General features: G+C 38.2%; 1 long non-coding RNA gene across 2 annotated transcripts; it reads right to left on the minus strand.

Annotated features, from left to right (window-relative positions):
- Positions 1-1,125: 1,125 nt before the first annotated feature.
- Positions 1,126-5,772, minus strand: LOC115929671. Of its 2 annotated transcripts, none has more exons than XR_004066655.1 (5): positions 5,451-5,772; positions 4,510-4,600; positions 3,832-3,953; positions 3,070-3,184; positions 1,126-1,423 (listed from the first exon to the last, which is right to left on the minus strand). It is a non-coding gene; the product is annotated as an uncharacterized LOC115929671 (long non-coding RNA). The 2 variants fall into 2 exon arrangements; XR_004066654.1 differs by having other exon boundaries at positions 4,510-4,603.
- Between the last annotated feature and the right edge of the window lie 7,113 nt (positions 5,773-12,885).

Raw genomic sequence — 12,885 nt, forward strand, 5'->3', positions numbered from 1 at the left:
ATAGCACAAAGAAATCAAATCTTAAGATTAATACTTTCGTCTTGATTGTGACTGCTTTTATTTCTTTGCAATATAACTGGAATCGTTTTTGTACAGTTCATTTCACAATTACATGTACAATCATTAAAAATTGATAAATCATAATAATAATAATAATAATAATAATAATAATAATAGCCTAATAGTTCACTCAAAATTTTATTAAACCGAAACGGAAATTCTTTTTGCCCAATTGATCGTGAGCCCGGCAGCCACTGAGCAGCGCCAGATCGACGTTGCTCTATCCCTTATTGTTGAACGCCAAACAAGGTAGCAACAACTCCCATCTTTTAACGTCTTTTGGTATGACGCGGCCGGGATTCGAACCCACGACCTCCCGGTTGTGAGGCGGACGCTCTACTGACTGAGCCAACACTCCGGTGTAATGAATCATGTTTGAATATCAAAATTGCAACTTATTTAACTGTAGCCAACACTCATGGCAAAAAATACAACATGGTAGCTCTATAAAGAAGGGGGGTACCGGTGATCTTGGTAAATTCTGAAATGCAAATTCACAAGGCCACTGATTAGGGGGAGGGAGGGTTACAATATAGTTTGAGTACTGCCACAATGGAAGAGGAGCTTAAAAGAAAATCATTAATTATTTATATTTTTTGTGTATGACATACAAAGTTGTCAGCTGCATACGTCCCTGTTGCCTCATAAAATTGCAGATCTGAGATTTACATAGATGTTGTAATCTAACTTTTCAAACATTATTTCTTATTCTATGTCTGATTTCTTTCAAACTTTCACCAGTCTATTACACTCATTTTGTTCTGCTTTAACATAAATCAACTTGTTACAAAGGTTGGATTGCCCTTTGAAATATAAACTATTAGCAATTAATATTAGTCCTACATGCCAAATCCTTCTAAAAACATACAACACTGTAAGTTTATGGGATTAAAACTTCTTACATGCAACTTTCATATGATGGATGACCTTAGTCTGTGCTGTTCTTAGTGAGGAAGGAGGGAGGTTGTCACTGTCAAAATAATAATAACAATATGCTCAAGGCGCTCCAACTATTACCCTGGCTCTGCTAGGCAGCCGCTTTCGGTGCTCACAGCAGAGTGGCAAATGTAGATTAATATCTTGCCAAAAGACATTACTGCTGTGGCGGGACTTGAACCATGGATCCTGTGATCCACAGTCCAACGACTTATCCACTAGACCACAAAACCTCTAAATGGAGGCACATTCGGAGTCAGAGTCTCCTGTCAGCGTTGCAGTCCCCGTCCAGTCCACATCCATCTAGCTCATAGTGACTCTTGAACCCACCCTAAGCCTTCCGTTATATCGAAGATCTCGTTTCTTGCCACAATTGATCTCTCCATCACGATCCCATCTAACAATAACTTCTGTATGTTTGTCCATCCTAAGAGGTAATTGACAAAAGATTGTTACAATCAAGAAATCAATAAATCTGTTCAATGATAAGTAGAGAGGACATAGTAATTTTATTTCATAAAACAGGAATGAAACCTAGAAACGGGTATTAAATAAAAAGTGATTTTACTCTGTCCTAAATTGATATTTTGAAATATACAGTAACTATAAATGAAAATCAGAATATGAATTTAAGGTCTACTTTTAACAGAAAAAAAGTGAAGCATGCACCGAGTAGAAAAGCAGATTTGCAATTGTTTTTATAAATACTGTTGCACCATTTATTTACTTAGAATGCAATTTGTGACATTGTGGCACTAAATTCCTGGTAGGAAATCAGAGTGGTATAACTCCTATTTAAAAATATGAATGGCTTTCCTGTGTTCAACACTTTTAGGTTGGGAGGATTGGTATATTGTTTAAAAAAATTGTGACAGCATACTCCATGGTCTGTATGGTACTATTGTATTCCATTTCAATAAAAAATGTAGCGGACATACAGTATTTATCAACCACTGAAGATGATATGATAGGGTTCCATATGTATTACTGGGTTTGTTGTCAATCATTGAATTGATATGTTCATATCTAAAGAAGATATAAAATCTGCAGGTTATCAGCAAATTTGTGATGAATGTTATAAACCCAGTAAGTAACAATGAATGCACTTGCATGTACTTGTCTGCCAGATTGAAAGAAACTTTATTATATCAACTTTCAGAAAGACCACTCAATAAGGATCAATATTCAAAGTTAGTCAAGCGTATAATATCATTCATTATATACCTCACTTAAGTAATCCAGCGATCTGATTGGTCGAAATTACATTCATAAACTTTAACTGTTCCTGTAAAAACAGACCTATTTTTCCAATAACCATGGTTATTGGGAAAATAGTTCAGTCTCCATGGTAACCCCATAGGTTTACATGTTAAAAAATGGTTTGAGCGATCGAGGATACCGTACGTGTGCGAAGAATTGGTCGGTAATTTCAATACAATTGAATCTCGATCGATCTTACCGACAATTTTATCTTGCATTGTTGACATGAAGACAAAAATAAACTTCCAAAAACAAAAAACAACATCTGCCGATAGATCTTGATCTAAGTTCGTGCCAATATGCATTGCAAAAGTAAAAGAAGGGCCTGATTAATGGAGTAGCCGCGAATCATCAATCACGCGAAGCCGTTTTCAATTCATTTTAATGTACATGTATATATTAGAGAAAACTGTTAAGTATGGTAACAGAGCGCGATAGCCGAACGGTTTAAGGCGCTGACTTTAGTTACATCACATTTTGTACGCAAGAGATCGAATCCCATCTTCGACAAAAGTTTTTTAATTTTTTATTTTTTAGTCTATTTTTTTTTGGCATATAAAAGTATTAATGACTGCTTTAATATTCGAGAAATAGTTGTTTTTATACGCTCTCGGGAAGGTTACAATTGGGCTATTGCCCTCGGCACGCCTCGGGGAAATAGCACAATTCTAACCTTCCCTTGAGCGTATAAAAACAACTATTTCTCTCAAAGCAGTCATTAATACTATAATATTCCCATTAAAGCCAGTCAAAATTATAAAAATATTTCATATATAAACAATATAAAATGTAACAAATTAGGTTAAAACTTACCTTTGATGACTGAGGGGACTTAGCTATTCAGTCGGTCAGTCTGTCAGTCGTTTGGTCTGACCTCCAAACCGTGGTATTGGAAAAGCAATCAGTTCAAGGGCAGAGGGTGAAGATGCTGGGTTAAAAGGAGAATATATTTGATAACTCATGATGGATGCAGAAAACCACCAACACAGCTCGTACAGGAAGCTATACTGGGATGATATGATTTTAAAATCGCATCTCTTCAAAAAATTACAGGCATCAGGTTAATGCATATTATTTTATTTTTTCTGTGATGAAACAACACAAATTAGTGTAACTCTCCTTCTTCACCCCCTTCCCCCTATGAAAAAAAGACAATAAGAAAAATACAAAATATAAGATGAAGCCTGTCATCTTGTAAGTTGATACACCATAAGTAGCTCAAACATGACATGTTGGCAAAATGAATGTCTGTCACGCACATTAAAGAGCGAGGAACTTGTGTTTGATGCCTTACAATACCATCAACTGCCTAAAACCTTTCAAAGCAAGATCAGTCATGCGTTTATGAAAAAAAATTGAGTGTTTGGGAACCCGTCATCTTTGGAGGGCCCTCCTAGCACCCCCACCACTTTGTGCACATTAGAAAATTACTTCCCAGCATAGTTTTGTCCATGGATCATTGTTATGTAAATGAAAATAGTTCATTTGTTTGCTAAAGATTGACCCCTCCCCCTCGCCAGCCCAACTCCCAATCTATAACTTTTCTTTTGGAGCTAATTTCCTTACCACACATACCTTGTCAATTTGCTAAAAGCTCTCCACATCAGCTGCACAAACTCCTACATGGACATCAACCACTGGGGGTGCTAGTGGTCCCTCATCTCTTGCGTATCCCAGCTGTCTATTCTACTGGTAAACTATGAAAAAATATGAAAAGTATTTGTTTAATTTTTCTGCATTTGTTCAAACAAGCCACTTCATCTCACGGTTGGATATCCCTTTAACTTATTAGCAAGCACATCATTATCTAAAGCAATTAAGAAGACCTTGCATAATTAAGTCTCAGTCTTGCAAACATGGGATGAAACAACCCAAATTAGTGCTAACTCCCCCCCCCCCCCCCCTCACAACGTGACGGACATGTGCGCTATACCAGAAGCAACTACGGTAGTACTATTATTATAAGCAAACCCCCCCCCCCCCAACAAAACAAAAAGCCTGTCATCCTCTAAGTCCAAGGCAAAAGGTACACCTTAAGTAGCTCAACCACAACTTTGGTGGCAAAATGAAATTATCATGCACAATAAAGAGGGAGGAATTTGTAGTGGACGTCTTCCCATACCATCAGCTTTATCTTTGTCATTAAAGCAAATTAATTAAGAGCAGGCATGTGTTTATGAGCATAAAGCCGAGTGTATAAGAAGCCGCTCCAGCCTATGCTAGGTTGACCCCCCCCCCCCCATCCATTAGTACCTCAACAACATGCTAAAAGCTCTCCACGTCAAACTCCTACTTAGACATCAGCCACTGGGAGTGCTAGTGATGGTCCTCTCAGCCGGCTATTCTACTGGTAAAACCGGGAAGAAACATGAAATGTATTTGCTTCATTTTTTCTGCATTTGCTGAAATTAAGCCACTTCATCTCAATTCTCATGGTTGGATTTCCCTTTAAATTATTAGCAAGCACAAAATTGTTTATTCATTCAAGCATACCTGGCTTTACTATTCAAGTCTCAGTCTCGTATTTATAACATGAACATGGAAAGAGCTTACGAGGGGGTCATGTAACATTTAAATCTAGTACTAGGAGTACGTAAGTACTAACGTAGTAGATCTAGACTCTAGGCTCGCGCTCGAGCCTAGACTCAACTCCTACGTCGCAATTGCCATTTTATGATTTGGCATTGTCATATCAACATTGACATTGAATTTTAACCAAAATGTGCCCTTGGCTAATTGGGCCTTGCCTGGCTTGGAGGCTTGGGCTGGTACTGCTTAATCAGTTAACATAGTTAATGTAAAATTATTATTATTGATATCTCCCCTCCTGGCCTGGGCTTCACTCTTCAGCGAATTCGCCTTGTGACTCGTGACATTGTTGTTATTGCATGTAACTGCTCCTGCACTTATACATGTTCAAGCTTATCTAAGATACTGTGTTACTTAATACTTAGTAGCACTCTGTTGATAGTACTAGTAGTAGTAGGCGAGTACTACGTACTACTAGATACTAGATCTGCATACTAGTAGACCGACAATACAACTCACGCAGAAAACAGTGCGTGGGACTGTAATGACCTATCTCGCCATTTCGTAACTTGATATCCGTTTAGAATATGAGTTTGTTTATACTGCTACAGACGATATTATTGAACGATGCATAACATTGTTTTAAAATAAGTGAAAATAATTACCTAGGGCTGTCAGATTCCTCTAACAATTCCGCCAGAAGCACCGGCATCTGTGACAAAGGCTTCGCGGAGCCGGTTCGTGTACGATTATCAATAGCAGACTACATTTGCGCGTAAGAGGCCACTTCGTGAAAACGGTGTTTGCCAGTTGTACCGCTTGTGATACGTTTCGTGACGTCACGTATGACGTAATTAAGCAAGATTAGACTTTGAAAATTACTGAAGTTGTAGACATTTATATACATTGCTCAAAAACGGTCAAAACTCGAAATTAAAAATTTCAACGATTTTGGCCACTGAGGCCACTTCGTGAAAACGGTGACGAATTTATTTGTTTTTGTTACATTTTTTTGTTTTATTCATGTTGTGGTGTATTTGATGTACTATATTCTATTATGTAATAGAAAAGTTCAGATTATATCATGCGTTATGCCCCGGCGGTGCAGCCGGGCCGACTACGGACCGGTGGGGGAGAGAGGGGCTATAAATGTTCTTTACTTCTTGGCCTCTCTCTTTTCATTTAGTGTCGGTCTGGTGGTCGTATCGTCTGTGCGGCCGGGGTATACAGAAGTATTATGCTATGTTTTTTAATGTTACACTGAAATGTGAAACCACAAGATTGTAAGTGTGAAACAACATGATTATTCATTATTTTTGTGCAAAACGAAACGATGTAACGCATATTTTGTAAATCAATGTGTTTTCTGACCAATAAAACATATCAAGATAAAAAAAAAAGAAGAGATTTCTATAAACTAGTCTATAAGCACACTAATATCAATAAAAAAACTAAACAAAATACATGATAATCGATCTGTTTATGACAACCAAACTTTGCAATATTCAACAGATTTAGGTTTCACTGAGGGATTATTTTGTTATTTACTTAGTAATAGCTTTCGGTTATAAATATATCATTGAAAGAGACAGATCAGAGGGAACAGAATGACATGTCAATCAATACTGTTGTTAATCGAAGTTTTTCTCCCAAGGTTATAACCGTGGACACTGTGACACATGATATATTTAACTACGTATTTGTCAGCCAGGAGTAATTTTCCGGGGGGTAATTGTCCAAGGAGGATGGTTGTACTTGGGGGTAATTTTTCGGAGGGTAATTGTCCTTGGGGTTTAATTGTCCCGCTGGTAATTGAATGGGGTTGTTCAAGGGGGTAATTGTCCTACAACTCAAGGAGTCATATCTTTTTCGAAAAACATAGGTACAAAATTTCCCTAAAGGTGGGGGAGGGGGGGGGGGGCTACACTAGAAAATGGACTATTGCCCTTTCTCTCTCTCTCTCTCCCTCTCTATTTCTTTGCCAGACCACTATTCACATGGACTTACAAGTTACTTTCGCCTGATTTTATGCTGGTATTGAAAACAAATGAAGTCCGATGAGATAATATAACCTGGGTCACTCACCGATATTAAGGATGATATTATGGAATAATGCCAAAACTTTGGTTGCAAAAGATAAATCTTTCTCTCCTTTGCCCCCCCCCCCCCACCACCCTTATTTCTCTATCTCTCTTTCTCTCTTTGTCAACTTTTGTTTTGTAGCAAAGACATGTCAGTGTCCTTAAAATACAATGAAATCAATTGTTATGTTTTATTTGATCAATATCCAAAATCTACCTCACCCAATAAACATAAAATATTGCACAATATGCTGCCAAGCTATAAAGTTAATCATGTTAATACATCATATATGTCATACACATAATTATTTGTTCTTTGAAATAAAAGATGTTATTCGAGGCCACACAGCTAGTGAAGGCTACCACACCCACATAACAATTAAAGTCACGTGGCATAGATGCCAATTTACGATTTAAAACACAATAATCTTGAGACACATTCTAAAGTTTTATTTAAACCATTTCTATTTTTTCACCACTCAATTTAATTAATTTGTTTGTTTACTTTTTTCTTCTTCAAACAACCAGCCAGTGATGCATGTCTGTTATAACCTCGATCTAAAATGACCCATTTTTCAGGACTTTGTAGCTATCATTACTATATCAACATAATGTCATAATCATCACGATCGCAACCCACCTGACTCATTTCATTATGTACATCTACTTGAGCTACTTATAGAACAAAACTATAAATAATATATAACGATAAACCTAATCGCCATCCAGAGAAGCGTGAAGTTATAATCAGCTTGTTATGGTGACGGGTTGCGCACCCTGAGAAGACGAAGGTCATTGGTTTGTTGTCATAATCACAGAGTTCAAACATGGAGGTAAATAATTATAGAGAGCAAACAAAATCCATAATCCAGGGTTGATATTTTAACTTCAAAGTGATAATGAAAAATGGTGGAGCAAATCAAAACAAAGCTGTATGGGTTATTATGTTTATCATGCAGGGTTGCGAAATCTTTGTCAAAAAGAGGAATGAATAAAAGTTCATTTGTCATGGTGATTGTTTCTTTTTTGCTTGTTCTTTCTGCGTGTTTACTTCTTTATACCGACGTCGTCGCAATCGTTAGCATCACTTCCGTGTCGTCAACGTTTTCGACCTTTAGAAGGATAGAATTGAATTTAGCAGTAGCCCTGCCACCTCATTTTCAAAAATTGAGAAGCCTATTGTCCAGGGTTCCTGTAACCGTTTTGAACCCTTTCATATACATTACCAATTCTATTTATATAAAAAAAAAATCATTTCCATATCATTGTTTAAATAAAATGTATAGGTTTGACATTCTCACACTTATAAATGCCCTATCTTGGCTTTTTTCGTTCTACAATATACATGTTTCTGCTGTGTGTATTTAAATTTGAATCCACAGCCTACACGCTCTTCGATAATAAGTGAGGACTATATACATTTGTATATTCATATTAAAGTTTTGAACAATAGAAACTACTCTGGTGCCAGCTGATTCATTTACGTGGGCTGCTAAACGGTTTTATCGCGTGACTCTTTCGCAAAGTTTCGTAATCTAAATTTAAAATTCCCTTTGACTGACATTGTAAGTCTACTACCTTCAAGTTATTAATTGATGAAAGGAATATGTATTGTTTAATTAGATATCGATGAATGTTAGTATTATTATGAGTTGCCATGTCAATCAAAATACAAGAAAATTCAGGTTTCGAAATATTGAATAACATAATCAGTTACGAATCATATAAGTTGAAATAGTTAAGATATTTCGTAACTTTTAATTAAAACTTTCAGAAATGAAACAAAGATTAAACATAGGGCCTTTATCAACTTCAACCAGCCAAAACGAATATTATAGCGACAAAAGTACACCAGACGTATATTTCGAATAAATAACTTCTACAGACACAAACACGTGCATGGGGAAAAAAGGAAGAATATGAAGATGAAGATGAAGATGAAGATGAAAATGAAGAGAAGAGAAGAGAAAGAGAATGTGAAGAAGATGAATGAGAAGACCAAGAAGAATTAAGAGAATTAATAAAAGGAGGAAGAAGAAGATGAAGTAGATAAAGGAAAAAAAGAGGAGCAGGAGCATTTTTTATGAATACAAAAAGAAAATTTAAAGAAGATGAGGAAGAGAAGGAAGAATTTGAAAATAGAGAAAGGGAAATTTATAGAAGAAGAAGAAGAATAAAGAGAAAGAAGTTGAGGAAGAAGAATTATTGGAAAAAGGGAAGAAAACATGAAGAAGAACAAGAGGAAGAAGATGAGGAGAAGAAGAGGAAATTCACCCAAACATTGATTGTTATGCCATAATATAAGCCTTTATACACAATCACGGGTAAAAAAATGACGTGTCACAAATTGGTACTTGATCACAATCCAAGACCAGTCTTTTGTATACCACTTGGAAAAATGCCAATTTGTGTCATCAGCTAAATTTGGAAAACAATCAGGTTTGATGGCGGAAGGAGACACCAAGGACAAAAGTATTATATTCCCTTCTTCTTCATTATCTTGATGATGCAGGTGCATATATTTTCTTTTCCTTATTTAAACCTAATAAAGAGACAACAGTAACTGTTATTCCTGCTGGTATTCCCGGTTCTGGATCGATGTGTTTTGGGTATGACATGGATGCGATGAAAAATGAAAAACTTTTTTGAAATTTTAAATACAAAAGGTGAAAGCACTTTCAGACATTTCAGATATTTCAGACATATGTATTCTTGTATCGTTATGATAAACGAAGGTACGGGTTTGTCCATGATTGATGTCTGGTGTTTTTTGTTGTTTTTGTTTCGTTTAGGGGCGGAGGTTCTATAATAGCCGAAGTGATATTAGGCAAACATTTTGACTGTTTATTTCTCAATCCCACTACCTGAGAAATAGGGAAAAAAATCGGGAACAAACAAGAAATAACAGGGGCAGTCTACTGTAAACTTTCGAAATGGATTGCGTCAGGCACGAGACCCACTTGAGCCTGGCACGTCCTGCCGACAGATCGGGCGCGTGTACCGACCTGCCCCCGTAGGTCACAGCGGGGCCAAACCCTATACACGTCAAACCGAATCAAAACAACAAAAAAGCATTGTCAGATTGTATTTATCTCCTTCTCTCTCTCTCTCTCTCTCTCTCTATCGCTCCCTTTCATATTTTTTTCATGTGTATTCCTCCGTCGGGCAAGGGCGTAGGAGTTTTTAGTCGATCAAAGTCCATGGAGGCCGAAATTGGCTTCAGTGTAAAAGACTAATTCGATTGTTGCTAGTATTCTGTTTTTCTCATTTTCATCAAGTTGGCTCATTTTGTCATAAATAGAAGTCATTTGAAGAGTTAGGATATTGACAGACAGACAGATGGAGAAATACGCAGCTTGTTTACAATGATAAAATTTGTTTACCAAGGACCCGATGGCACTTTTCTCCCTCATTTTTTAGAACATTTTTTTTCTGGCCTAATTTTTATTCAAACTGTGTTGACGCAATGATACTTATGAAGGAGCATGGATGTAGAAAGAAGAAGTTGAGAGGGGCCATGAAAGTATTGAACTTAGAACTCAAACCTTATAATAATATGCCCACCTCTGATTAAATCTGTAATATGTTAACTTAGAGCATGAAAAGCTGTACAAATGTTAATTGTATAAACAATAAATTGATTGTGATATATTTATAATGACATCATTGACAAGTACTTTTGCAAAGAATAAACAAACCGTGCACTTATATTATCACTCTGTCGACAAACGGGCATGGTAAACGACTTAGATAAACCACAAAACCCCCATCTAATTGCGTTAATTTCGCAATGGTAATTGCAATTTGTATTAGAGCGGTTGTTTAATCTTAATTGAATGGCGGTTTAAACCGACTACATTTCTACACATCTCGGGTACACAGCGTTGTTTACTGCGATCGACATGAGAATGAAGATGATGAAGAATAAATATTTGTTTAATCTTACGAGAATAGCAAATTCAATGTTCTACCAGGGCATGTGAGTTAAAGTCTCACCTCCCTGGTTCTACTGTTCTACATGTGAAGGTTACAACGCATCCCTCCTCCTCTTCTCCCTTCCGCTCTCCCTCCCTGCCCTGCCCGCCACCATTTTTCACCCTGCTTGACTTTTCGGCCTTAGCGCTTCGACCCTGTGACCGCTCGACCCCTCCTAAGTATGGTGGCCCTGAAGGGACATCGCGAATAGACTAAATCGTGAAAAATATGCGATGAAATGCACGATATCGTCAATTTTATCGCATATTTTTCACGAAGAAATTCACGAAATTGACGATATCGTGAACTTTATCGTGAACTTTTCACGATGAAATTGACGATATCGTGAATTTTATCGTGAAAAGTTCACGATATAAAGTTCACGATATCGTCAATTTTATCGTGTACTCTATCGTGTACTCTCCTGACGGGCGCTTCGTAAACAAAACCAGCCCTAGCTGGGGGAGACAGAGAGAAGGAAAAAAGGGAAAGGGAAAGAGAAGATAAAAGGAAAGAAAGAATAATAAGAAGAAAAGAGGGAAACGGGGGGGGGGGCGAAGGGCTCTTGCCTCCTCCTCACTCCCCCCCCCCCCCGCCAAAAAATAAATAAGGAGAGAGAGAAGGGAAAGGGAAAGGGAAAGAAAATATAAAAGGAAAGAAAGAAGAAGAAGAAGGAAAGAAGGAAACGGGGGAAGGGCGAAAGGCTCTTACCTCCCCCCCCCCCCCCGCCAAAAAACATAAATAAGAGAGAGAGAGAGAGAGAGAGAGAGAAGGGAAAGGTAAAGAAAGAAGAGGAATAAGAGGGAAACAGGGGAAGGGCGAAGGGCTCTTGCCTCCTCCCCCCCCCCCCCCCCCGCCAAAAATAAATAAGAGAGAGAAGGGAAAGGGAAAGAAAATATAAAAGGAAAGAAAGAAGAGGAATAAGAAGGAAAGAGGGAAACGGGGGCGAAGGGCTCTTGCATCCCCCCGCCCAAAAAATAAATAAGAGAGAGAGAGAGAGAGAAGGGAAAGGGAAAGAGAATAAAAAAGGAAAGGAAGAAGAATAAGAAGAAAAGAGGGGCTCTTGCCTCCTCCCCCCTCCCGCGCCAACAAATAAATAGGAGAGAGAGAGAGATAGAGAGAAGGGAAAGGGAAAGGGAAAGAAAATATAAAAGGAAAGAAAGAAGAAGAAGACGGAAAGAGGGAAACGGGGGAAGGGCGAAAGGCTCTTACCTCCCCCTCCCCCCTCCCGCCATAAAGGGAAAGAGAAGGGAGAGGGAAAGAAAATATAAAAGGAAAGAAAGAAGAGGAAAAAGAATAAGAAAAGAGGGAAACAGGGGCGAAGGGCTCTTGCCTCCTTTCTTTTCTTTCTTTTCCTTTCTTTCCTATTCTCCCTCTTTTTCGTTTTTCTCTTTCTTTCTTCTCTTTCCCTTTCCTTCTCTCTCTCTCTCTTATTTATTTTTTGGCGGGGGGCGGGGGGACGAGGCAAAAGCCCTTTGCCCCCGTTTCCCTCTTTTCTTCTTCTTCCTCTTCTTTCTTTCCTTTTATCTTCTCTTTCCCTTTCCCTTTCCCTTCTCTCTCTCTCTCTGATTTATTTTTTGGCGGGGGGGGGGGGGGAGGGGGGGCAAGAGTCCTTCGCCCTTCCCCCGTTTTCCTCTTTTCTTCTTCTTCCTCTTCTTTCTTTCCTTTTATCTTCTCTTTCCCTTTCCCTTTCCCTTCTCTCTCTCACTGATTTATTTTTTGGCGGGGAGGGGGGGGGGGGGGGAGTGAGGAGGAGGCAAGAGCCCTTCGCCCCCCCCCCGTTTCCCTCTTTTCTTCTTATTATTCTTTCTTTCCTTTTATCTTCTCTTTCCCTTTACCTTTTTTCCTTCTCTCTGTCTCCCCCAGCTAGGGCTGGTTTTGTTTACGAAGCGCCCGTCAGGAGAGTACACGATAGAGTACACGATAGAGTACACGATAAAATTGACGATATCGTGAACTTTATATCGTGAACTTTTCACGATAAAATTCACGATATCGTCAATTTCATCGTGAAAAGTTCACGATAAAGTTCACGATATCGTCA

This window comes from Strongylocentrotus purpuratus, unplaced genomic scaffold, assembly GCF_000002235.5.
Source record: "Strongylocentrotus purpuratus isolate Spur 01 unplaced genomic scaffold, Spur_5.0 spur5_scaffold_5, whole genome shotgun sequence".
NCBI classification, from domain to species: domain Eukaryota; kingdom Metazoa; phylum Echinodermata; class Echinoidea; order Camarodonta; family Strongylocentrotidae; genus Strongylocentrotus; species Strongylocentrotus purpuratus.